Below are 18,647 nucleotides of genomic sequence, written 5' to 3'. Positions count from 1 at the left end.
AGTTGATCCAAGGCATTGGAATTGATGAATTCCAGAAAACATTAAGTAAAAGAGTTGGTACACGAGTAGTTTTCCCAGTTAATGGTGGGGTAATTGAAATCACCCATTATTAGGGTGTTGGGATGTACCTTAGTATTTTCCAATGTATGAAGAAAAGAGTGGGAATCCTGGGGCATGGTGGGAGTTCTGTAGCAAGCTACATTCTGGATTGCAGTTTTGCCCAGAATTATTTGAACTTGGATAATCTCAGATGTATTATGCTGAGCAACTAGCTTGGAGGTGTGGATATCCTTAATATGGACACTCCTCCAGCTTTAGTGTTTTGGTCAGAGTTTGGTGGCTGAAAGGTGTGGTATGAATTATAGCCTGGTAATGTAGGGGGTGCTCTCTGGAGCTTTGAACCAGGTCTCTGTCACTGCACATATGTCGATGTTCTCCATTTTAAGGAGTGCCTCGAGTGAGTGCATTTTGAGGTTTAGACTTCTAGTATTAAGTAGCATTACCCTCAGATTTTGCTTGCTTGTACCCGTTACAGTGGTGAATTTGTCATTTGAACCTTGCCTAAAAAAGGCACTATAGGGGTGGCAAGAGCCTTTGCCAGTATACAGAATCCCAAGGGTGACAGGTGCAGGCCAGAGAGATGTTAAGAATCTAAGTGGCAACTCGCAGATATGCACTGAACTAGTGCAAAACAGCACAAAATATACTGAACCTACTGATATTGATAACATCCTGGCAGATAGATTCAGTGCAAACTTCATCCCCCTCTCACCACCAAAAGGACCCACAATACTGGAAAAGTGTAGTGTCCCGGAAATCACAGATGCACAGGTGAAAACAGCCCTTTCAAAATCCAAAAACACAGCACCAATGGGGCCAGATAGTGTCCCAGGCTGCGTCTTGCACTAACTACAGAACAAACTACCCCCCACCTAAACACACTGTTCAACCTCAGCCTATCCACAGGCTACGTGCCCATAGAATGGCACACAGCAACGGTTATTCCACTCCACAAAGAAGGGACCACAACTGACCCTGGTAACTGCCTGGTACTATAAGCCTGACTAGCCTGGTCTTCAAGGCTATGGAGCGCATCATGGAACTCATTAACAAAGACATTGGGAACCTCCAAACACTTGACCCGACCCAGTTCGGCTTTAAGGGCAGATCATGCCTACTAAACCTGCTTGACTTAGAGACAGTCACCAAGGCCATAGACGAGGGAAAGGTGGTTCACGCAGCCCACCTTGACCTTGCCAAGTCTTTCAACACCCTTACCCACTTGGGTATTACAGAAAAACACCAGCCTGAACATAAACCCCTACATCATGAGATGGGTTGCCAACTGGCTTACAGACAGAACTCGCATGGTAAGAATAGTGGGCTCCAGGTCGAACTATAAAGCAGTCACAAGTGGTGTCCCGCAAGGCTCGTTCCTGGCACCCATACTGTTTGGCATATACTTCTCAGAAGTACAGGCAAACACAGGAGGACTATGGCTAACCAAGTTCACCAATGACTGCAAACTGGGAGCCATAATTGACTCTCCAGCTGACATGGAGATCTTCCAAAAGGGCCTTATTGAGACGGACACCTGGTGTCAAAGTCATGGCCTTAAGCTAAATGTCAAAAAATGCATAGTCATCCCATCTGGGAAAAACAAAACACCCATGAATTACCACATAGGTGGCAGCCCCCTTAATACAGAAGAGGTAATAAGAGATCTGGGGACCCAGACAGATAGTAATCTCTCCTTTGACAATCATATTGCCAAAGTAGCTAGGAAATCCTATGTGGTCCATCTAATTACTAAAGGGTTCGCATCTAGAAATAAAGAGGTTATAGTGCCCCTCTACTCGTCACTCATCACACCCATCAGAGTACAATGCCCTATTTGGGATATACCTCACAAGACACTTCCAACAGCTGGAAAGACCACAAAAAGTACCTCACCAAGAGGATTACTGGCCTCAAATATATGTCCTATGCAGCCAGACTGAAAAAACTCGCTGTACTCACTGGCATATCACTTACTCAGAGGTGATCTCTGCCTGACTTACAAAGCCATGTCCAACTCAGAATTGATGGACATGCTCCACCTAAAGAAATCCAAGTCACTGCGAGCCACGCACTCTAGTGAGCTAAACCTTGCCACAACAATAAATAGAACATGCTGGAGGGATAGATTCCTGTCACAGACACTCCCCATGTTTTGGGACAAAATTCCAAACTACATTAGGCAGAGCCCCTCACTGACACTCAAGAGAAACCTTGACGAGTGGATGGGTAACTAGAAAATACACCTCTGAGATCACTTCATTGGCTCTGCTTGACAGAGGATCAGTTAATCAATGGGGTGGCTAGGCTTATAAATGCCCTCGGGCAGATAGCTTAGTACCTACCTATTAACCTAAATACACACAGTAAAGTACAATTTATCATAAGAGCACACAGAGATCACAGAAGGTCTGGGGCTGGTTTCTTCCTTTCTCTCCAGATCCCCAATAAGACTCCCCACTGGCACAACTATAGGGTGCAGATCTCAGCCTAGTGGTCAAGCTAAAACCTCCAGCAGAGGTGACCTTTGCCTAACATACAAGGCCATGTCAAACCCAGATTTGATGAATATGCTTCACCTCAAAAAATCTAGATCCGTCAGAGCCACAAGGGTGGGAGACTTAAACCTCGACACGGCTATTAATAGGACGTGCTGGAGGGATAGATTCATCACCCAAAAACTCCCTATGCTGTGGAATAAAATCCCGGTATATGTGAGGCAGAGCATGGCCTTGTTCAAGAGAAATCTTGACCAATGGATGGGAGATCGCAGATATACCCCAGGGATTACCTCAGTGTCACTGCTCGACAGAGGCACAGCAAAATAATGGGTATAGTTCCCCATACTAAAGGGGTGGCGAAACTATGGGCTAGGCTTGTAAATGCCCTCGGGCAGATAGCCTAGTATGAACCTATGAACCTATGAACCCTCTGTCCAACCAGTGCTTCGTGTCCCTGCTCAAGTAGCTGGCACACACACTGAGATACGAGTTATATACAAACACAGACTCCTGGGAAAGGCTGGCACAGGTTCTCCAGCTATGCTCCTTCTGCCCAGACTATGCAGTAGTACCACTTGCCACTAACCACTAATATTAGCTACTAATAAGACCCTTATCAAAGGGTGTCCAATTACTACTGTGCAATATTATTATCCAAATGGTAATTGTAATGAAAAGCACGGCTTATTTGGAGTGGCTTGGACAGTATCACTATATACATGCAATGCACTATAAAGCTTAAATTATCTCTTCATAAAACAGCCATAGTTGAAAAGTTTAAAAGTATTTAATAATAAAGAACACAAGACAATACTTCTTACTGCACAGTGTTAATCAAGAGTTCAGAGATCAGAGAAATGCTTACAATAATACAGTAGAAACGTTCTGAATCAATGCAGTAAACAGTTAGACTAGACTTCTATTTCCTATCAAAATCTAAGAGCAAACATAGTTCTAAAATAAACTTGCATATAGAGCAAGGTAGTGCTGGTGATGTCAGTTCTGAAAACAAATGCAGAATGCTCAGATTCTCTCTCTCTCTGTCCTTAAATTGATAACACAGTACCACTGACTCATTTCAGATTACATCATTATTGTCCATTTCCCAGGCTTACAGAAACTCAGAGTGTAACAGCCCTTTTGATCTTGCAGCTAGTCAGGAAGCCAGAGCAATAAAATACATTATACATGTAAATTCTAACCATGAACTGTGGTCTAAAAATAGGAAGAATTCCTTCAGATATCTCGGCTCAGAGTTTTGAGACCAAACAATTATACAATGCTTGACTTATCAGCATTCTTCCAGCAGAGTGCAATGTGGTTACATTTTTTGAAGTCCAACATTTACCATAATTTTCTTACATTTAAGAGAACAAGCATGTGGCTTACATTAATATTTACAAATGACAGAATTATCTACAGAATGCTATCTAGCTAGGCTGGCAGCCTTCACAGCTTCCAAGACATTCAATAACCATGCTGGATAATAGACAAGTTCCACTTGTCTGTAGTAATGAATCCCCATGCTGGAGAGAGACAGAGTGAGTCTTTTGGACAAAGGAGTATTTGGACCACTGGGGGAGTGAGACAGAGAGCAGAAGATACTCAAGTGGATGAGGGTTCATTTGTGAAAAGGTTTTTCCAGGTTTGGATTCTGACAGGTTTCTCTTCAATATCTTCCTCAGTCATTTTCTGCCATTTTGTGGGGGTCTGTATTCCCTAGACAAAGGAAATGGGCTTAGTAATGATTTGATACCTAGGGAATGAAGTGAGAAAATCTGTCTAAAGTGCTGCGTAAACTTGCCCATCAATTGCAAAGTCTTGAAAAGCTCTGCTGAGGGGGGACTATCAAAAGATCCTTATGGAGGGATCAAGCCAAGATCTTGGCCTTAACATCCTTAGGGAGGGACTGAAGGCAAATCCTGTGGCTGCAGCCTTGAAAGAGTAGCCTAAAAGGTAAGACCCAAGCAAGTGCAGAACTAGTGACAAACAGTATCACACACACAGACTCCACAGAGATAGCAAAACTGCTAGCAGATAGGTTTGGTGAAAATTTCACCCCCCCATCCCATCCAAATCTATCACAAGCCTTGCCCAAAACTCCCTTCCACCCCTACATATCTAAAGTCAAAGCCTTTCCCAAGGCAAAAAACAAAGCCTCTGTGGGACCATATGGCATCCCAGACTGTCTAAGCAGGTTAAAACATGAACTAGCATCACCAATAAGTACCCTTTTAATCACAGTCTAACCACAGACTTTGTTCTTGCGGAATGAAGAGCAGCAATTATTCCCCTCCACAAAGGTGGCCTAGCAACAAAGCCAGAGAATTAGACCCATAATCCTGACCAGTCTCATGTGTAAGGCCATGGAATGTATCATTATGGACCTCATAAATAAAGATACAAGTGACCTCCAAATCCTGTATCCTACCAAATTCAGCTTTGTCGATGGCAGATTCTGCCTGTTAAATCTTGTGGATTTTTTCACAAACATGACTAGGTCTACTGATGAGGGCAAATCTGTGTACACAGCATATCTCAACTTGGCAAATTCTTTCAACACAATCCCACACTTCGGCATTACTAGTAAACCTAGCAAACTGAATGTAAACCCATTCATTGTAAGATGGGTTGCTAACTGGCTCACACATCAGACACACACTATCAAAGTGGGTGACTCCACATCAACCAGCAGACCTGTTACCAGTGGGATGCCACAGGGGTCAGTGCTGGGTCCCTACTGTTTGGTATATACTTCTCAGAAATTTAGGTCAAAACTAAGGAGTTGTGGCTGACCAAGTATGCAGACGACTGCAAACTGGGTGTAATTACTGAATCCCCAAATGATGTCAGTATACTCAGGGTCTTACACAGACCAATGACTGGAGTCTTAGCCATGTCTCATACTGAATGCAAAGAAATGCATCATCTTTCCTTTGGGACAATGTCCCTTCATATTATCAAATGAACAAAACTACCCTAAGTACCCACAAAGTGGTAAGGGACTTGGGTTCATAAGTTGACCATGACATTAACTTCAACCACCATGTATCTACTGTAGTAAAGAAGGCTTTCTATGTAGCATACTTGATTAGTAAAGGCATCACCTCAAGAGCAAAAAAAGGTTATAGCCCCTCTATACTCAGCACTAATCTAGCCTGTAACTGAGTATAACACTCAGTTTGGCATGTACTGTACAAAGCACCTGCAGCAATTGGAGAGACCTCAGAGTTTTCTAACAAAGATCAAGGGATTTCAGCACGTGCCATACACAGTCTGACTAAACTCCCTGTTACTTTCCTCTGTATCATAAAGACTTCTTAAGGGAGACTTATGTCTAGCTTACATTCCAATCTCAGACTCAAACCTAATGAATTTGCTGCATATCTGTAAATCAAAGACTAGATTTATCTCTTGGCGACTACCGCATCTTTGGAATAGGTTACCCATTCATGTGAAACAGAGAACCTCTGTGACACTGTTCACAAGGAACCTGGAAGACTGCATGGGGCACTATAAATTCTTATTGGAAATAGCACCCACAACCCTCCACGGACAGTCATTAAATACAATTTTGGGTGTTAACTAACGTTTATATGGCATTACATTGGAGAGAAATGGCTAGGACTGAAATGACCTATGGTGTTGATAGCCTAGTAATCTATCACCCTATGATCCTGAGAAGCCTCTGCAGCGTCACAGCTGCATTTCATAGATTATCTGTCTGTTTTAGCTCGACCAAGCATAGAAACCACTCATTGCACAGTGTTTGAAGCCTCAGTGTTAGCCATAGTTGTATTTAACATCCCTAAGATGGACACAAGGTATTTTGTCATTTGAGTTTGATAACCTAATGCCCTAAGGGTTAAGGTGGTAGAGATGTAGAACTTTTTACAATACTAGTCCATGGCTCTACTATCTATTGGCAGCACATTAGCTGATGTTAATAGCTTAGAAGGTTATGTCATGAGATATACTTGTATTCCCAATCAAAATGTTTCTTCATTTTATTTATTTTATTTATTTATTTAACATTGGAGAAATGCTCCAGATGCATGTCTTTGGAATGTAGGAGGAGAACATGCAAACTCACACAGAAGGCACCCCAGCTGAGAATCGAACCGGAGAACCTCTTGCTGTGAGGCGACAACGTTAACTGCTGCACCACTGTGCCGCCCAATTTTAGAGTTTCCCAAAGACAATTTCTTCAGTGGAGGAGTCAGGAGACGGGGTGCCCTCATTACCTAAAGCAAGCTGTCCAGAGGAATGAATTTGTGATGAGTATGCCAAAGGGATCTTTACCTGCACTAGATTCCTCCTCTTTCTTAGAGCAAGATTCAAATTTTCTCTTGTGAGTGGGAGGGGTTGTGAAGAAGTGGAGAGAAAGGCAGGTGGTTTAAAAGACAAAATGTCCTTCCTAAGATCCAGTGAAAATTCAAGCCATTCCTTCTCTTGAGGGATCAGAGTAGAAGAAACATTTTTAGCTTTTTGTTTCTTCTTATGAGTAACATCAACCCTAACAAAATGTGATGGGTAGGAACCCTGATGGGCCTTGATCAGGTTTACCTCTTCCGTAGAAAAGATATGAAGTATGGCCTATGGTCCCTCTGAAATAATCACACTAGATTCTCCCTTCTCTATGGTCGTGAATGGTTCAGTCTAATTGTACGTGTGGGAGTCAAACATGTCAACCTCCACCATAATCACTGAAGCGGGCGACAGAGAGTCAGGCATACCATGGTTTCCTGCTACATCTCAATGAAAACTTAAGTAGAGTGAGCAGCAAAAATATCAGGTCTAACTTTTTTGAACTTATCAAGTGCGAGCATTAAGTCCTAGACCAAGGGTAGTATCATACTGGATTGTGTAAGGCACTTTAGAAGCTGGGTGTCTAAATAACTATTAAAGAAAGTTTGGCATGAAGGGCTTTAGGAGCAAACAATTGACAGATATTACAATTTCTTTAATCTTGTTCAACCACTAGACTGAATAAACACTGGTTGTGGAAGTCTTTATAAGGGATCTGCCTACTACTGTCTCACTTCTCTATCTTAGCTGACATAAGAGAATCTATTTGAAAACAGTCAAGAATAAGGAAGGTTCCCCAATGAGGTGTTTATCTGAAAAGTTTATGTAATAGTAGCAGACAATAGATCCCTATCAAATAATCAAACGGACACATTGTGGAACGTGATATGGTCGAACCAATAGCATTGACAATGCAGTCCATCAGACTGTTCCATTCATGTTACTGAAGGGATCAGGAAATTTGCCTTTTACTCCTCTGTAGTGTGATCTCACAGTTAGTATATATAATTACCAGGGGGTCTGTGGCATGCAGGGGGGAATCCATCCCCCCTGCAAAAGCAGTTTTTGCTTTGTGCAGGTGTTGTGTATGGGTTAAATTTTCACATTTGACAATATGTCTGTTCAATTATGTGAGAGGGACCCACAGACAACTATGTGAAGAGCAGACACACAGGAGCTAAGATCATGCATTCAATATGGTGGTGAGATTGTCTGAAAATCTCAATCCTATGTCTGCATATGTACCCCTACATCTATGGGTTGAGGTCATACATCGGACATGAGTGCATAGAAGGTTTATGTCTTTGGTATGCCAGCAGGATGTCAGATTACTTCAGTTAAATAATCCATCAGCACTTGAATACTGCAACATTGATCCAAGGAAGGACATCACTATTATCTAGGCTTATTTGGAAAGGCATATTTATCCAGAGTTTAGGGTAGTCTGTGTATGTGCTACCTTGCCAATATAAGTTAAACACTCCTATTCAATGGTTTATCCACTCTGAAGTCACATTCATACTGCACAGGTCATATTGAGGTGTTAAATGCACAGACCATCAGATAGTGGGACATGCAGTATGTTTTAGAAGTAGCCATAGCATTCATTTAAGAGAACAAGAGGGTACAAGCATTAGGATAGTGGGAATATTATAGTACTAGGCATTGTGGTTGTAGAAAAGATCACAGACATACAATGCATACAATAGCAACACATTTGCACATAGTGAATTCCACAAGGTTGCAAATGAATCAAAACATGTGCTTTGTAATGACCCAACATAATTCCTACCTCCCCCCCCTCTATACTGCTTCCTCTACAAAACAAAATAACACTACTAATCAGTATGTTGTCCTCTTAGCTTCTGCTACCATAGTGTTTTACCTTCCTTTACAACTCCTTCCTACCTGGGGTCTTCTCCTCTCTATATTCTGCACTATAACTTCTCTGTCTCTCTACTTTATTTATTTTTCCTAGCTGGTAACCACTTCTTACATTTATTCTTCCTTCATCTATCCTCCTGTCTTTGCTTGTAAGTGGCTGCACACTGTTATGTCTTACATATTGTACATTCTCATTATGCTATTTTACCTGACTTACTGATGACATATTTGTACTGTGTAAGCTTAGTGTTTTTTCTATATACAATATTACTCACCTGTAATAATTGACCTTATTTGCAATTAACCTATTTGTTCTTTTAAAATCTTAGTTCTCTGTAATTATTTTACCATGTTATTTACTGTCTTTTAATGCCGGGGCTTTCTTCTTTGGGCCTCCATGGAAAAGGGGCTTTTGCTCAGTTGGACTAACCCAGTTAACAAATGTCAAATAAATAAATGAAAATTTTAATATGTGTGTGTATATCACAGCACTGCAACATGTGGATGACATAAGACTAATGGGCCTATGTAATTAATATGCCTTTATAATGATGTATGTCACAGAGCATTTAATGATGGTAGGTATACACATGCACACATGCCATAATGCAAGTGTCACTGTGATGGCTGAATGAGAACAAAAACACATGCCTTACTAAGGCAACATATACATAGCATCATCTCATGTCAACAGTTTTCAGGAGGCATATTACTACAGCTGATAAGGAAGGAACCTGTAATCAAATGGCAGCAGAAGCCATCAATACATTATCTCACAGCAAAAATGGTAATACGCTTGTAGGCCTACTGTACATCCACACCTCAACATAGCACATGTGCATGACAGCAACATTGACATGTGACATGTTTGTGTGGTCATAGGACATTGCTAGGCTAATGGCCATCATCACATAAAATCAGACATTATTATACCATTTAAACAAAAATCACTATATCTACATGATGGAAGATAGTAAAGCTGTGTGCATGTGTTTGTATTTGTTTAAATTACATACTGCCTCTCTCCATATGTGACCTATGCACTACATCATGACTGACATACCAATCACACATCCAGTGGTCTGGAGATGGCTTGCAGAGGCTCATGGAAGGACTGTGCTTCATGATTTATATATGCATCTTTGTGATGAAGACAGCCTTCAGTCCTCTGCAGGAAGAATGGCATGTGATCAGATGGAAAAAGTGGATGTTGGATTCATGAGGCTATGTTAAAGGTTTTCCTAACTGGCAATGAAATGAAATTGAAAAGATCATACAATAACTGTAATTTAAAACCAACCACACACACAGCAGTAGGCTGGGTCTGATTTGAACATTACACCTGTGTAGTTATAGAAGCTGGATTCCATAAAATGTTACACAAGCACCATGTATGCTGAGAAGATGTTGGGAGGAGTGTCTGACATGGATTTGTAGTCATATCTCAGTCTATAATTGTGTCAGAAATATTAGTTGAATGAATACACACTTGTATTGCTTGCTGTCAGACTGGAAACCCTAACTATAGTTACAGGAGCTGGAGAACACAGTACTTAAATGTTAATGCCACAGCACAAGATTGGCTTAAATAGTGTCAGAGTGCACTTTGTATAGTATGACATTCTCAGTATGTTAACAGGATGACGTTTGGAGGAGTGTTTGATATAGCTGTGGGCGGGTCTATATTGAATCTGCGAAGGTTCACGTCGAATCTGACATTGTCGACACATGAACAGCAAAACTGCAGAACATCGAAAAGGTAAACGGAAATCTCTGTAAGGGGATGTTTCTGTTTACTTCAATGTAGTGCTGTCTCGGAGTTGGTATATTTAAGTAGCGGGGGGTGTGGGGGATGCAGGTGAGTTTGCCCCCCTGCTTACAGCAAGTAGTTTTGTTTTCTGACATTTTTACTGTTTGCATTACTTATTCAATGTTACTGGACTTTGATGATATGTCGATCATATCTTATTTGAAGTTCAGTAACTTTGAGTATCTAAAATAGACCCACTGTGGACTCATGTCATTTTAAAAATGTCACTGGGCTGATTGTTGAAAATCACACACACACACACACACACACACACAATTCAACTGTAATAAGATTAGAACTCCTAGCTTGAGATCACAGTGCTAAACACAAGCTTCACAGCATAAGTCTTGTTTTCAGTGTCAGACAACACTTTAGTTGATGACATCAGCAGTGTCTGGTGAGAAGATGGTAGTGAGTGTCTCACATGCTGTTAAAAATGTGAACTAGTGTTCTAAAATGTGAACTATCTGAACCCAAACACCCGCAGTTTGACCGCAGTATAACTAAAATTCTACCTAATTGTCTAGGGAACACAGTACTTACAAGTACTGCAGCACAAGTCCGGTTTTCATAGTATCAGGTGACACTTTATAGCTGATGACTTTAGCAGTGTCTGGTGAGAAGATGATGTTAGTAAGAGTGTCTCACATGCTGCCCTAAAACGGTCTTTAGAATGTGAGCTAACACACACACACACACACACACCAGTTGACTGCAGTGAGATTTAAATCCCTACAGAGAATGAAGTATTTAGGAGTATGGATTAAAAATGATTCTGGTGTGGCAGCTAAGGATATGTGGGAAGAGACTAAACAAAAGATAATACAAAAGATAATACAAAAATTGAGGAGATGGAAGCTTTGTTATATAGATATTGATAGTAAGATACAAGCAGTTAAACTGTTTTAGTCCCATTAGTCTTATACACAGGTCAGACATTTTTATCAAGCAGAGGAGAAGCTGTGGATAGCAATTAAGATTGGAAGGACTTTATCTGAGAGGGGAAGACAGCAAGAGTCAAGTGTGAAACTGATTCTTCTAGTAGAACTGGGTGGATTGGGATTACCTGATTTGAAGAGGCATCTCCAAGCTACACAGTTAAGGTTCCTATGTATAGCATTAGCAGAAAACTATAATTCAAAGTGGAAAGGGATGGTGATGAAACTGAAGGGCAGCTCAAGAAATAAGGGGAGACTGGGGTTTTGGATGCAGACCTTTAAGGAGAATAATCATATGGAATATTATATCTATAAAGTAACATAAAATATCCTAAGAACTAAGCCAACACAGGAATGAAGGAGATTCTACCAACAGGGTGGCTACAATTAGGGATGTAGACGATAGGAAAGAGGCGGATGGAATTTATTGGAGAAAACTGACAAAGGAACCAAGGTATTGGGAGCAAATAACTAGAGAGGGAAATATGATAGAATGGGAATACACCAAGAATTTATTTGCACTGCAAGTTAGAGATTGCCTTCCCTATTAAGGATTGATATCAGAGTATAGGCAAAGAGAAAGATGGGGGTTCCTAAATGAAAGACCAGCACTGGTAGAGGTTTTAGCAGAATCTAGAATAGAAGCTGCTATTAATAAAATAAGAATTAGTACAGCATATAAAATATTGCATGATAATTATAAGAATCAGTGGAGGTTAGAAAGGATTGGGAAGAATGATTTGATAAGCAATTCACAAAGGAACAATGGGAATATATATGTGCATGTCTCCTACATATGCAACAAAATCTAGATGATTTAAGATTTTTTCCTTGGAAATGTTTACATAAATTTGTATATCCCAAGTAGATTCCACAGAATTTTCCTTAGGTCAACAGTAAATGTTGGAGGTGTGGGGGGGGTAGAAAGAGGCAATTGGGAATATATTTTCTGGGAGTCCAGTGACTTGACAGACTAAGCATTCCATGTGGGATACACTGTCAGAGATGCTGGATGAACAGATTTGTGTGATGAGGAAGATGATTTTTCTGAGCTACGATACAGAATCAGAATTGCCTAGACATGGTAAAGCCTTGCTGTGTCTAATTATGGTGACTGCCAAAAAAGCAATTACAAGAAAACGGAAATCAAAACTTAAACCAAGTATATTAAAAGTAGTGAATAAAGTAAGAGATAACTGGAATTGAGGTCTTTAGAAAAGGGTAGGAACACACTACATACGAAGACAAGGGAATTGTGGGAACAATGCATACAGGGAAGGAGTGAGGTTTAAAATACAAGTCTTAAATGAGCCATTTAATGTCTGAATGAAAATGATTGGGTAGATTATAAATGTTGTATGTTTGCAACTGGGAATGCATCAGTATGGTTTGTGATGTTAAATAATTGCAACTAAAGCAAAAAAAAAATACCTAACCAGGTTACACAAGCTATAGAACACAGTACTTAATACAAAAACCATGATGCAGGTCTGATTTTGGGAGGCTGGTATGAAATGGATGTGTAGGCATGTACAACTGTCAAAACATTTGTTCTCCATGGGACTGGAGACAGCAGGATAAAGACTCATGCTCTTCTGACTATGCAAACAAACTTACACATACATATAGGCACACACATAAGGTGGATGTTGTGGTAAGTTAAGCCACAGCTATTTTGTTTCTATCTGCAGAACACAGTAGTCAATAACTGCCATCCCTGAAGGATTTTAACTAGTCATGCTGGTATTTATAGATGATGACATCAACATTATATAATGTAGATAACATATCCCGTTATGAGAGTGATGTGTGGACTTTGTATTTCTGTTGTGGTTCCATTGTGCAGGTATACTTTAAAAGACAACATCTCAGACTAGATGCAATGAGCTGTTTTCAGAAGTGAGACATATGCACCTGTTTCTCAATATGCTGTGTACATTACATATTTTCAGTCACATAGACACACACACTCACACTTTGTGATCAGTATGGATGCAACTGTGGATGTATGTGTATTTGTGATGAATTCATGTCCACATTAAGACATATATAAGGCAGTTTCAATGTCTGTTGTCAGTATAAAGCTTTAGATGATGTAACAATGCAGTTGTGCTATTTATTTTGTATTGTGGTTGATATTTGGGAACTACTACTGACATCCACTTTTAAGTGCATGGGTGCATAGCACACGAGTCTGAGTAAATATGTGTTCAATCACTAACAAGTGCCTTCCCTTTGGTTGTGTTTTTACATGGATTATAATGTGATGAATATTAACTGTGCAGTAAACATATTAATGCATGCCAACCAGTTTTTTCCATAGCACATTGCCAAGCCACTGGATTGCATGACTGATGGCAAAGTGTTTACACATGCAAGAATCATATTTAATGAATACAGCTTGAACTTCGGAATTACTTATGCATATATGCTATGGTACAACTACCTGACAGATACTAAGGTGTTCATAGTATAGTTTATATTGGAAATGTTGTGGCGTAACTTTTATGATGTGAAGAACTGCTGTTATTGTCTTCCCCGTTTGCATGAGGTTAAGTGACGAACAATCACGAGTCTCTTCTTAAATAGGAAAATAGTAATATTTCTGTTTTGCCTTCCACCATGCAATCATATTAAGTAGTGAGGCAAAGCAGTCAGCACTTTGGACAATACTGATTGTAAGAAAAACACCTCCTGCCTAGCTTTCCCTTTGACAGCAGGTTTAAGAACAGGGAGCTTATATTTTGAGGACAAATGACACAAAGTTCTAATCCAGCTCAGTCTAATTTTTTTACACATGTTTTTAGGATAGCATTACATATGTAAATGTGATACTTTTGGTAATTGAAGAGGGAATGACTATTGTGAAGTACTGTATGAAAACTGACAGTCAATTGATTTATGTCAACAGTACACATATGGACTTGCATTTTTATACATTCAGTAGTCTAAATACATGTTAGAATACATTTTTAATAATAGTGCCTATCCTCTGCTTTAACTGTGTGTTTAACTGCAATGAGTTTAATCAGCATTGTTTGGGGGTAATTGCACTATAGCATAGAACATGAAGAGCCATTCACCATTGCTCAACATTGGTGCATAATGTCAAATTCCACATAAACACAAAGGACAAAAAGTGAAGGTTTTTATTAGGGATTTCTTTTTTGTGCATGTGATGTGTGATTCGCAAGTAGGGAAAGAGCAAAGGGGAAGCAATATAGGAATTTGCTGGAAGAAATTAGGAAAGAAACATAGCTATCCACTTCAACAGTGTAATGTAATCATTTAAATTGGATGAATTTGGACTAAAAACACACAGATAGGTGACAACAATGCCATTAATGTTGTATAGCTAACTGGCCTGAATCAAATGTGTTGAGAAGACACATGTGCAAAGTGGAGAGCTATGCATGAGATTATTATTATTTTTTACTTCAAGAGAGCCATGATGGCTAAGGCATGTAGAGATGTCAGGTAAATAAGGTAGGTGAGAAGGCAGGTGCAGACAAACAGAAAAACAAGGCAGAGACATGGATGGTGACATACACAAAAGGATGGTGGATACCATGACTGGAGATGGGCATGGGTCTCCAATGCTCCTTCCCTATCAAACATGGGGACAGTGAAAATCTATTCCTCACCCTCAGAACTGTCACTGTCCCCTTCCTCAGCTTCCTGTTGGAATGCTTGATGTTTCTGTTTTCTCAACATTCCAATGAACATCTTCTTCATACTGCTGAGGTGTGCACAAGTAGTATATTTACAACCTCACACACCATGCCTGGCATTTCCTGATGGGTGACAAAATCCCCACCTCCACTAATACTCCCGGAGAGTACCAGTGCACTAGCTCCTGGGGTAATGCTATCTAATCTTGAGTGCCCATGCAGTGCAGAGGCCCCAGAGGCAGTACTGCCAGGATCCCAGATATGCTAGGCGGTGGTGCAGCAGCAGTTTGAGAGGTGGCAGGCTGAGCCACAGTAGTTGGCCTACCTCTCTGTACTGGAAATAATTTTGTCAGTGGTCAGAAAATTATGACATCAGAACACTGTCATCACACATATAACATTAAAAAAAAGATAAGGGGTGAGGTAAAAAGAAAAAAAGAAAAAATATGATTAGAATCATCATATGTCATATACAAAAAATTACTACAAATCAAACATATTTTTACTTTTTAAAAATTCAAAATAAGACTGAGAACTCTTCCAAATAATCCTTGCAATATGCATATATTGCACATATGCTTTCAAAGACAATACGGATTAAGTTAATGATATGGCATTTATACCAATTTCATTGGAATTAATATTTAACATTCTTTATTATCTTACTATGTGTGGGATTTGAACCCACAGCATCTTAATACACTACTACAATTGATGTCTACAATTATGTTGAGCTACAGAATGAAACAAGCATGCTTTCTTTTACAGTTAAGATGTGGCTGCTTAATTTGCTTCTAATGTATAGAAGAGCAATACTTTTAATAAAATAACTAACTTATGTTGCATACATACCCCTTGCTTCTCTGTGTTTCTAAGCATTCATCATGGGCTTCACTGCTCAATGAAATATCCCGGGCAGCTGTAAAATAAAGAGGAGAGAAAAAGAGAGGAGCATTACACATACCAGTCTTGGATATCTCCAGCTTTGTATACAATTTAAAGTATCTTTATCTGTATACTTAACTGTGGGATGTCAGCAGTCCTCAACTCATCCAGCCACTCTTAGGTTTATAGGTAGGTATTATGCTATTGGCCCTAGGGCCTATATAAACCTAGCCAAAAAGGTACCCTGGCTTTTGCCACCCAATAAAATTATTTACCTGTCCCCTTGTCGAGCAGAGCAACAGAAGTGATCCCTGGGGTGAATTTCCTATTTCCAATCCAATCAAGATTTTTCTTGGATTGCTAATAAGGAGCTTTGTTTGATATAGATAGGTAGTTTGTTCCAGAGTATTGGAAGTCTCTGGGACAGGAATCTATCTCTCCAGCATGTTTATTGTGGTGACAAGGTTTAGGTCCCTAGACCATGTAGCTCGAAGGGATTGGAATTTCTTTAAGTGGAGCATGTCCAACAGCTCTGGGTTTGACATAGCTCTGTATGTTAGGCAGAGATCACCTCTGAGTAGGTGATATGCAATGGAGTAAAGCTGGAGTTTGAGACGGTCTGCATAGGGCATCCGTTTGAGGCCGGTACTCCTCTTTGTGAGGTATTTCTATGGCCTTTTCAACTGTTGTAGATGTCTTGTGAGGTACATACCAAAAGGGGCGTTGTACTCTATAATGGGGCTAATGAGTGACAAGTAGTTGTTCCTGCTTGTCTCTTTTCAGGTCATTGTAATGTTGCCTGTTTTGTTCTCCAGTGTGAAGAATACCAATCACAGTGGAGACAGCCTTGGCAACATGATTCCAAGCATCTGATTTATATTGAGACCAAGTATAGCTCCCCACAAAAGCCTACAGCTTTGGTGCTTTACAAGGAGTCCAGTAAATATTCTGAGCTTATGTACACCCCATCTTTGAGTCCTAAATTGGGCATCCTCCTTCCTAGCTCCTGCTATGTTTGCACAGGTCATACAGCAACAGTTAAAGTGCTTTCCTGCAAAATTTTCATATGGCGTTTTGCAGCTAGTGTGTATATCCACACAACCATGCCAACTGCATTGGTGTGATGTTAAGCAGAAAGCATTAATGTCAGAGAGGAAGTCAGTTTATGAAACAGAAAAGGTAATGTGGCAGTTGGCATTCGTTTATGGATTGTATGCTGCTCTACCTGTTGGATGAAAACTTTTCAGATATGTATTTCAGAGTATAAATTCTATGACTTGACACTTGAGTGGCTTTTACACTGATGAAAGTAATTTGTACAATGTGGGATTCAAACCTATGTAAAATAGGGAACACATTCCTCCACAAAAGTTTTTTCCTCTTTGCCACACAAGACATGTTTGCAGACATGCTCATTAATTATATAGATACATTAAAGGGTGAGTGGTTAACCATGTATGTCTGTGACCTAAGTTCCTGGTTTATACATTTATGTATTTATATGACTACCCCTGAAGTATGAAGATCATCCTAGGGCAGAAATTACACTTAATTACAGAAACATAACTGTCAGTATATCCTCATCACACACATATATTTCATATGATATCCACTGCTATGCATAGTTATTGTTATATATAATTATCATTTTATTGTTCTTTATTTTTTAAATTTGAGTGTAACAGAATTAATTAAATCTGGAGTATGCTAAATTAGAATGCTGGTTCATCTGTATTGTGACCATGAACTTGCACCAGTTGCTATAGGAAAGGCTGGGCAACAGGTGTATTTTTACACTCATTACTGTCCAGACTGCTCAATGCCAGGGAGGCCTTCTTTGACAGACATGCTTATTAGTTATATAGACACATTAAAGTGTTGAGTGTTTAACTATGTATGTGTGTGGCATGAAAGTTCAGAAAATGAACATTTAATTGTATAACCATAGTTGTACTTATACCTACAGTGAGACACGTGTATATATATATATATATATATATATATATATATATATATATATATATATATACACACACACACATATACACTCAGTCCATCTGCTATACATCATTGTGGTCATGTATAATTATTTTTATATTGTTAATTTTTATCTAAATTATAGTGGACCACCATTAATAAAACAGAGGTTGCTGGATCAGAACCCTGGCCTACCTCTATCATGACCATTAACCTACATATTTTGCCAAAGGTACAACTAGAGAGTAGGTGCAATTTTTACAATCATTACTATGTATGAGTGCTGACTGATGCACAATGCCACTTAGCATGTTTGTGCGATGCAAGATCACACATGATACAATGTATCTTTTTAGAAATTGGCAATGTCTTTTTATTGTCTTCAGGAGTTGTGGAAGCATACTTACCACTGCACAACGTTGCTTAGAGTGGTTGCACAATGAAAAGCAAAAGATGTATAATTTATCTTTTATGAAATTGACAAGGTCTCATTATTTGCAGGTGGTATGTATGCATGCCAACTACTGCTCAGTGCTGCTTAGTGTGTTTGCAAAATGGAAGGCATAAGATGTAACAATGTATCTTTTTGAAAATTGACAATGTCTCATTGTTTGAG

General features: G+C 39.6%; 1 long non-coding RNA gene across 3 annotated transcripts in view; it reads right to left on the bottom strand.

The window, feature by feature from the left end:
- LOC122791000 overlaps window positions 1-18,647 on the bottom strand; it is a 381,867-nt gene that overhangs the window by 56,103 nt on the left and 307,117 nt on the right. For all 3 annotated transcript variants that reach the window (XR_006363060.1, XR_006363059.1, XR_006363061.1), the window contains one exon: window positions 16,022-16,088. This is a non-coding gene — a long non-coding RNA (uncharacterized LOC122791000). The remainder of the gene's footprint in view (window positions 1-16,021; window positions 16,089-18,647) is intronic.

The sequence above is a fragment of the Protopterus annectens genome, chromosome 16.part0 (assembly GCF_019279795.1).
Source record: "Protopterus annectens isolate FY-2018-M chromosome 16.part0, PAN1.0, whole genome shotgun sequence".
NCBI classification, from domain to species: Eukaryota; Metazoa; Chordata; order Ceratodontiformes; family Protopteridae; genus Protopterus; species Protopterus annectens.
The sequence above is the reverse complement of the archived record's forward strand: the minus strand, read 5'-3'. Positions and strand labels throughout refer to the sequence as shown.